At 42.0% G+C, this 8,194-nt stretch overlaps 1 pseudogene; it reads right to left on the bottom strand.

Moving 5' to 3' along the window:
- Positions 1–1,812: 1,812 nt before the first annotated feature.
- Positions 1,813–3,680, bottom strand: LOC102269824 (growth hormone-inducible transmembrane protein pseudogene; annotated as a pseudogene).
- Between the last annotated feature and the right edge of the window lie 4,514 nt (positions 3,681–8,194).

Genomic DNA, 8,194 nt, shown 5'->3' with positions numbered 1-8,194 from the left:
TCAGACACCAGTGACTCTGTAATAACATATCCAAATTTGAGAACAGTTCAGTCACTCTGTCACATCCAACTCTTTGTGACCCCATAGACTGCAGCAAGACAGGATTCCCTGTCCATCACCAACTCCTGGAGCTTGCTCAAACTTATGTCCATCAAGTTTGTGATGTCATCCAACCATCTCATTTTCTATTGTTTCCTTCTTTTCCTGCCTTCAATCGTTCCCAGATTCAGGGTCTTTTCAAATGAGTCAGTTCTTCACATAAGGTTGGAGAAGGCAATGGCAACCCACTCCAGTACTCTTGCCTGGAAAATCCCATGGGCGGAGGAGCCTGGTAGGCTGTGGTCCATGGGGTCGCTAAGAGTCGGACACGACTGAGCGACTTCACTTTCACTTTTCACTTCCATGCACTGGAGGAGGAAATGGCAACCCACTCAAGTGTTCTTGCCTGGAGAATCCCAGGGACAGGGGAGCCTGGTGGGCTGCCATCTATGGGGTTGCACAGAGTCAGACATGACTGAAGCGACTTAGCAGTAGCAGCACATAAGGTAGCCAAAGTATTGGAGTTTCAGCTTCAGCATCAGTCCTTCCAATGAATATTCAGGGCCGATTTCCTTTAGGATTGAGTGGTTGGATATCCTTGAAGTCCAAGGGACTCTCAAGAGTCTTCTCTAACAGATCAGATCAGATCAGATCAGTCGCTCAGTCATGTCCAACTCTTTGCAACTCCATGAATCGCAGCAGGCCAGGCCTCCCTGTCCATCACCAACTCCCAGAGTTCACTCAGACTCATGTCCATTGAGTCAGTGATGCCATCCAGCCATCTCATCCTCTGTCGTCCCCTTCTCCTCTTGCCCCCAGTCCCTCCCAGCATCAGAGTCTTTTCCAATGAGTCAACTCTTCGCATGAGGTGGCCAAAGTACTGGAGTTTCAGCTTTAGCATCATTCCTTCCAAAGAAATCCCAGGGCTGATCTTCAGAATGGACTGGTTGGATCTCCTTGCAGTCCAAGGGACTCTCAAGACTCTTCTCCAACACCACCGTTCAAAAGCATCAATTCTTCCGCGCTCAGCCTTCTTCACAGTCCAACTCTCACATCCATACATGACCACAGGAAAAACCATAGCCTTGACTAGATGGACCTTTGTTGGCAAAGGAGTGTCTCTGCTTTTGAGTATGCTGTCTAGGTTGGTCATAATTTTCCTTCCAAGGAGTAAGCGTCTTTTAATTTCATGGCTGCAGTCACCATCTGCAGTGATTTTGGAGCCCAGAAAAATCAAGTCTGACAGTGTTTCCACTGTTTCCCCATCTATTTCCCATGAAGTGATGGGACCGGATGCCATGATCTTAGTTTTCTTTTTCTTTTTTTTTTTTACCACCTGACTAGAACCTTTATTATTCAGAAATAAACATCCTGAAGTGAGGTGGTTAGCATAGTTTTTTCTGGATTACTGTAATAAATATTTGTCGATATACCATCTCAATAATCATACAGTTTTTTCATTCTTAAGAGCTTCCAGAAATAACTCTTCTGTATCAAAAAACTTACAAAGGGCACAAGATAATGGTCTATACGGAAGGAAAATTCTGGCGGGGGAAACTCTAATGAAGTGTTTTCTCCATTACATTTTTGATCGATACAGTTCAGGAAAAAAGCCTCACTTTGCCTTCCTTTTTGAATGCAAGAAATCAGATTAAAGGGAAGAACTTTCATAATCTCAAGTATAAATCACAAACAGGTTTTTCTGATAAAAGTTTTAAAGCTTGAAGAAATGAGAAAGGCAAGCATGCATTTCTTTAAGCATCTCAATAAATTTGCAAAATTTTTCAGCAATTATGCACATATTGTTTCTATACTTAAAAATGCAATAACATTCATGCTTTGAGTATTTTTTCCTGAGTGTTTTAACGATACTTTGTTTCAGGTGATTCAAAAGTAAGACTTACAACATACACGTCACATAACAGGAATTCTCCATGTGGTTAGCATTTTGAACTCTGTAACAGCGTGAGACAGCAGGCAGTCAAGCATGACCCCATCTGTACTGTAAGGAGCGCCTGGAGAACCCTCGATGTCTTTGTCACCTGCTCAGTGTGTCTGGCGGCTCTGCGGAGATGCAGCCATGCCTTGTCTGCCCATGTGCAGACTCCCTGGCTTGCCGTGGCCATCGCCTCAGTGCTGAGCATTCAAAGAAACACTGCAGGTGCCCTTTTGCTTCTCTCTGGTCCCTTCACCAAATCCTTTCATCACTTATGACATTACTTGTTAATATTCAACATTCCAAAAAGGAAAGTGCAGGTACACAAGTTTGTGAACTTTCACTAAACCAAATAAATGTTAAAATAGATAAAACACTCAAATTCCTGAAAAACAAACCTTGGTTTTCACAATCATTTGAACATTGTAGAATTACTCAGACACAAGAATTGAAAATGCATGTGCTATCTGGAAGAGAACTACTGAATTTATTCTCCAGGAGAAAAACAGACCTGAAGCATCACATTACTGGAACGTTTGAAACACGATGACAAGTTCTTATCTTCTAAACTTCAACGAAAGCTGCTTGTACAAACTATTTAATGAATATCTGCCCCCATTAAACAAGCCAGATATCTGATGTATTGAGGATATCAGAAGCCGGGTCACTTCACTTCTTCCTGTTGCCTCCAGTTGCTAGAACAGTGGCAACACGCATAAATATGTTTAATGTATCCATGTCGATTCCCAGCATCGAACTGATGGGATCGTATTTCTGAACTCCATACATTGGTACTACTTCTGCACGCTTGATTACTTTCTGTGTATCATATAGAAGAAACATGCTGAAAAGAACTAATCCACCATAAACCGCCACTGAGTACAGAGTGGCACCAGCCACAGTGGTAGGTGGAGGAACATTGATCCTAGTGAGGACACAAAGATGACACCGAGGCCCACACCCAGGGGGGGCCCCATGTTGAGAAACTTCTCACTGGGCGCACACATGGCCACGGTGGAGAGACCTCCCACGATGCCAGCCGTGTACCACGCAGCTCTGAGGAGAAGAGGCCCCCTAGGATCGTCAGAGGAGCCACCACAGCACCCATCACACCAGAATGTAGTAGCCAAGCAAGGTGCTTTGGGCCTGGACTCTGCTCATATGATATTGACTGTACCAGCATTCCAGCTCCAATCATGGCTGCAAAGGTTGCACCAATGGTTATCCAAGAGCCTCTCATCATGAAGTTCATGAGAGCAGGAGTTCTGCTCACTGCCACGGCAGACAAAGCTGTTAAGCCAATACTTCCTGCTAAGTACATGTAAGTGGAATGAATTCTGTCCTTCACATACTGAGGCCAAATTACAGCTTTTTCAATAGCTCCGATCTCATTAGACATTCCCAATCCATAGTAGCACAAAGCTCCAAGACCAACTGCAGCCCCTCCAGCAATAAACCATCTTCCCATCTGATCAATTTTAAATATTTTTTCCACCGATGGTTCCAAAGCTGCCTCCTTGAGTTCTTGGGTTGTTTTTCCATGTCGAATCCCAATTCTTGTCTTGGTAGCATATTCTCTGCTGGGTGTTAAAAGCCATTGATTCTTCGTGATGGAATTCTTCACAACAGGGGAGGCCTTGGTGAAAGCTGGGTGGAAAACCCTGGAAGGTACAGCTCAGAGACACACAAGTCTTGCGGCCAGCATGGTGGTGCACCAGGTTTACCAAGCAGATCTGAAATGCTCAGTCCCTGGACACCTCAAGCACGCAGTTCTCCTTCCTTAGTTTTCTGAATGTTGAGCTTTAAGCCAACTTTTTCACTCTCCACTTTCACCTTCATCAAGAGGCTTTTTAGTTCCTCTTCACTTTCTGCCATAAGGGTGGTGTCATCTGCATATCTGAGGTTATTGATATTTCTCCCGGCAATCTTGATTCCAGCTTGTGTTTCTTCCAGTCCAGCATTTCTCATGATGTACTCTGCATAGAAGTTAAATAAGCAGGGTGACAATATACAGCCTTGACGTACTCCTTTTCCTATTTGGAACCAGTCTGTTGTTCCATGTCCAGTTCTAACTGTTGCTTCCTGACCTGCATACACATTTCTCAAGAGGCAGGTCAGGTGGTCTGGTATTCCCATCTCTTTCAGAATTTCCCTAGTTTATTGTGATCCACACAGTCAAAGGCTTAGGCACAGTCAATAAAGCAGAAATAGATGTTTTTCTGGAACTCTCTTGCTTTTTCCATGATCCAGTGGATGTTGGCAATTGGATCTCTGGTTCCTCTGCCTTTTCTAAAGCCAGCTTGAACATCAGGAAGTTCACGGTTCACATATTGCTGAAGCCTGGCTTGGAGAATTTTAAGCATTACTTTACTAGCATGTGAGATGAGTGCAATTGTGCGGTAGTTTGAGCATTCTTTGGCATTGACTTTCTTTGGGATTGGAATGAAAACTGACCTTTTCCAGTCCTGTGGCCACTGCTGAGTTTTCCAAATTTGCTGGCATATTGAGTGCAGCACTTTCACAGCATCATCTTTCAGGATTTGGAATAGCTCAACTGGAATTCTATCACCTCCACTAGCTTTGTTCGTAGTGATGCTTCCTAAGGCCCACTTGACTTCACATTCTAGGATGTCTGGCTCTAGGTGAGTGATCACACCATCGTGATTATCTGGGTCGTGAAGATCTTTTTTGTACAGTTCTAGAATCAGTTCTCTGGCTCTCAGCCTTTTTTATGGTCCAACTCTCACATCCATACATGACTACTGGAAAAAACATAGCTTTGACCATATGGACATTTGTCAGTAAAATAATGTCTCTGCTTTTTAATATGCTGTATAGGTTGGTCATAGCTTTTCTTCCAAGGAGCAAGCATCTTTTAATTTCATGGCTGCAGTCACCATCTGCAGAGATTTTGGAGTCCAAGAAAATAAAGTCTGTCACTATTTCCATTGCTTTCCCATCTATTTGCCATGAAGTGATGGGACTGGATGCCATGATCTTTGTTTTCTGAACATTGAGTTTTAAGCCAACTTTTTCACTCTCCTCTTTCACTTTCATCAAGAGTCTCTTCAGTTCCTCTTTGTTTTCTGCCATAAGTGTGGTGTCATCTGGATATCTTAGGTTACTGATATTTCTCCCAGCAATTTGGATTCCAGCTTGTGCTTTATCTGGCCCAGCATTTCCCATGATGTACTCTGCATATAAGTTAAATAAGCAGGATGACAATATATAGCTTTGATGTACTCCTTTCCCAATTTGGAACCAGTTCATTGTTCCATGTCCAGTTCTATCCTTTGCTTCTTGACCTCCATACAGATTTTTCAGGAGGCAGGTAAGGTGGTCTGGTATTCCCATTTTTAAGAATTTTTCCACAGTTTGTTGTGATCCACAGAGTCAAAGGTTTTAGTGTAGTCAATGACACAAAAATAGATGATTTTCTGGAATTCTCTTGCTTTTTGTATGATCCAACAGATGCTGGCAATTTGATCTCTGGTTCCCCTGCCTTTTCTAAAAACCAGCTTGAACATCTGGAAGTCCTTGCCTCACATACGGTTGAAGATTAGCTTGGAGAATTTTGAGGATTCCTTTGTTAGCATGTGAGATTTGTGCAATTGTGCAGTAGTTTAAACATTCTTTGGCATTGCCTTTCTTGGGGAATGGAATAAAAACTGACCTTTTCGAGTCTGTAGCCACTGCCGCGTGTTCCAAATTTGCTGACATATTGAATGCAGGACTTTCACAGCATCACCTTTTCGCATTTGAAATAGCTCAGCTGGAGTTCCATCACCTTCACTAGCTTTGTTTGTAGTGATGCTTCCTAAGACCCACTTGACTTCACATTCCAGGATGTCTGGCTCTAGGTGAGTGATCACATCATCATGGTTATCTACATGATACCTACATTGATTCTTTTCTCTCCTGCTACATTGATGCATTGAGATACCTACATTGATTCTTTTCTCTCCTGTGATCTTTGCAGTTATAATGATTTTTCTACTTGTGCACTTTGCATAGAAAATAGGTGTTTGTATTTTCACTTTATTTTTAAATAATTGATGCAAAAAATAGTTTGAGTAATATGTCTCAGGTCATACAGCTAACAGGGTTTAGAGCCATAATTCAAATGGATGATGGTCTAATTCAAAAATAAGCTTACTTTTAACATCTGTGATATAATAACCTAAATATAGTCATAACTTATGCAAATAGCTTAAAAGCAAAGTTTAAAAAACACACAGTTTTGCAAGGAAAACTTTACAAACTGAAAAGTATAATGGAATATAAGGATGGTAATAATCTTGAGGATAATCATGACTTGTGAAAGAAGCTTTTAGATGAATTATGCACCTGTATTTTTTTACAGTCTGAGATATATTTACATATAAAGAAACATTTTCTCATTTAGAGTGTTGTGCAATGAACTCATTTATTTCCATTATTTTTTAATTTATATTTTTTATTGAAAGATAATTGTTTTACAGAATTTTGCTGTTTTCTGTCAAAGCTCAACATTAATCAGTCATAGGTATACATATATCCCCTCCCTTTTGAACCTCCCTCCCCTCTCCTGCCCCATCCCACCCCTCAAGATTGATACAGAGCCCCTGTTTGAGTTTCCTGAGCCATACAGCAAATTTTCATTGGCTATCTATTTTACATATGATAATGTAAGTTTCCAGGTTATTCTTTCCATGCATCTCATCTGCTCCTCCCCTCTCCCCATGTCCATAAGTCTATTCTCTATGTCTGTTTCTCCATATTTAGTATCTACTATGGTAGGCTCAGAGGATAAAGAATCTGCCTGCAATGTGGGATACTAGGGTTCAATCTCTGGGTTGGGAAGATCCCCAGAGAAGTGGATGGCTACCCACTCCAGTATTCTTGCCTGGAGAACTCCATGGACAGAGGAGCCTGGTGGGCTACAGTCTATGGAATTGCAAAGGTTGGACATGACTGAGCGACTAACACACACACACACAGAAAGCTCAGGAGAGACCGAGAAAATAAAACACAGGCCCTACCCTGCAAGAGGTGAAACTTAGAACAGTGTTACCCAGTCCCTTCTTAGACTTTTCCCTATGATTCCCAAGTGGGCCCTTGCTATTTCCTAGCAATTCTATTCATTTATATGAAGTACACTGCTTCTCTCTGATGTATCTATTTTACATCTTCTCCTTCCTCTCAAATGCCCAGTGTTCCTGCTTCCATTTCACCATTAGTTCATGATATTTCATCTACTTTTGCTTAGAAAACAGGAGCTGCAGGAAAATCAAAAGCCCATCTCCCTGGGTACCAAGGTGCTCGCTTTCTTTTTTGTTAGAGTGGATAGCTGCTCAGGTGCATTTCCCACTATCGTATTTCTGCTCTGGATTTCATCGATTCTTGCTCTCCCTTACCCTTTAGTCCTTTAATTCTCCCTTCTTCCTATAGCATCCTTGCTTTGTCCCTCTCTACTGGATCTCATTTACCACACCAAACAAACATGTCCTTAAAGAAACAATTATATAAATGTGGAGACACTGTCTGTTCTCAGAATATGTCGTAACTCCCATACCTGTTCCTCTTCATAGCACAGCTCATTAGTAGGGTTGCTTCCAATCCCTGCCCCCACTTTCTCAGCCCTCTTTACACCCCACATCTCTAGCACTCCTGTTTCACAAACCTGCTCATGTTGAAGGCACCAATACCCTGTATCTTTCCACACCTAGTCAGCAGTTTGCACCATTTCTTCATTATTCACTCTTTCTTGAAATGCGATCCACAGGTACCCTTCCAGAGCACCACAGTCATGGCGTTTCTTTTCTCTATTCTCAGTTTTATTTACTGGATCATCCTTTCCCTGGCCTTAAGTTGCTTGGCATTTCTCTTTTCTCTGTACATATTTACTACCTGGAATAGCTGTCAAGTTTGCATTTCCAGCTCAATCTCTACTATGTGTCAAGTTCTTCAATTTAAGGCTCTCTTCTCTGATGTCTTGTAGGCCTATTCATGTTAACTTGTCCCCAAAGGAATTCTTCATTGCGCCATCACGCCCCCAGTGTCATAAATGTCACTAACATCTATCTCAGAGCTAAGGTTCAAGACCTAGAAGTCATACTTCATTTGCTGTCAATCATCCAGTGTTATCAGCTCTTCCTTCAAAATATTTCCTGGATCTACTTATATCCTGTCATCCTCTTTCCTGTGACTTAACTGCAAGGCACCAAGACCTTCAACTCA

The sequence above is a fragment of the Bos mutus genome, chromosome 9 (assembly GCF_027580195.1).
Source record: "Bos mutus isolate GX-2022 chromosome 9, NWIPB_WYAK_1.1, whole genome shotgun sequence".
NCBI classification, from domain to species: domain Eukaryota; kingdom Metazoa; phylum Chordata; class Mammalia; order Artiodactyla; family Bovidae; genus Bos; species Bos mutus.
Note: the sequence above shows the minus strand (reverse complement) of the source record. Positions and strands in the feature narration are given on the sequence as shown.